A 1,057-nucleotide genomic window follows, 5' to 3' on the forward strand; every position below is an offset into this window, starting at 1 on the left:
TGACGAATAATAGGAGACTTGTTAGGAGGAATTTGGGAGGTGTTGGTGAAGTTGTTCAACCCACTAGTGAGTTTGTCAATCCTTTCGCAATAGAAGGAGAAGAAAACCCATTAAACAATACCACACAAAATCCACCTACAATGCCTAAATTCTCGTCACACTCTATACCCACCGAGGAGGATCTACCAAATGGTACTCCTACCCCACAACATCTTACCGGAAACTTTATTGCCAAGTCCGCCTTCATCCAACTAGTTGAGAGGAGCCAATTCGGGGGAATGCCTAGTGAGGACCCTCATTCTCATATGGAAACCTTTTGCGATTATTGTGAAGCTATCTCTCAAACGGGCGTGACTCAAGACCAAATAAGATGGGTCTTATTTCCTTTTTCGTTAATCGGCACCGCAAAGCAATGGTTGAAGGGCCTTGATAAGGCCACCCTTGGAATAGATTCTTGGAAGAAGCTAGCTCTAGCTTTCTACAAAAAATTCTACCCACCGGAAAAGACTAACATGCTAAGAGCTCAAATCACGGGTTTTAAGCAAAGGGATGAAGAATCTTTGTATGAAGCTTGGGAGCGGTTCAAAGGTATTTGTCGCTCATGTCCTCACCATGGACTTAGCGAATGGTTTTTAGTGCAACAATTTTGGAATGGTTTATATGAAGATTCAAAGAACATTCTCAATATGGGATCAAATGGAATGTTCACCGAAGTTGATGACAATCAAACATGGAACAAGATTGAGAAAATGGCGGTCCATAATTCACAATATAGTAGACCTCGCAAGGCTACTAGAGGAGGAAAGTATGAAGTGGACTCCGTTACTCAATTGGGTGCTCAACTTAGTGCTCACATTGACACAATCAACTTGAAGTTTGAACAAGCTATTGCTAGACTTGAGGAAAACTCAAAAACATCAAAGCATCATGTCAATGCCATGACGGCATCCTCATCAATCCCAAGCGGGATATGTGAGAATTGTGGAACCTTGGGTCATGACTCAAGTGAATGTAGGGGAACAACCGAACAAGTTAATGCTTTCCAAGCTTACAAAAG

General features: G+C 42.1%; 1 non-coding gene across 1 annotated transcript; it reads right to left on the bottom strand.

Annotated features, from left to right (window-relative positions):
• Positions 1-512: 512 nt before the first annotated feature.
• Positions 513-619, bottom strand: LOC141616446 (small nucleolar RNA R71). The gene has a single exon (XR_012530794.1). It is a non-coding gene; the product is annotated as a small nucleolar RNA R71 (small nucleolar RNA).
• Between the last annotated feature and the right edge of the window lie 438 nt (positions 620-1,057).

The sequence above is a fragment of the Silene latifolia genome, chromosome 11, assembly GCF_048544455.1.
Source record: "Silene latifolia isolate original U9 population chromosome 11, ASM4854445v1, whole genome shotgun sequence".
Lineage (NCBI taxonomy): Eukaryota > Viridiplantae > Streptophyta > Magnoliopsida > Caryophyllales > Caryophyllaceae > Silene > Silene latifolia.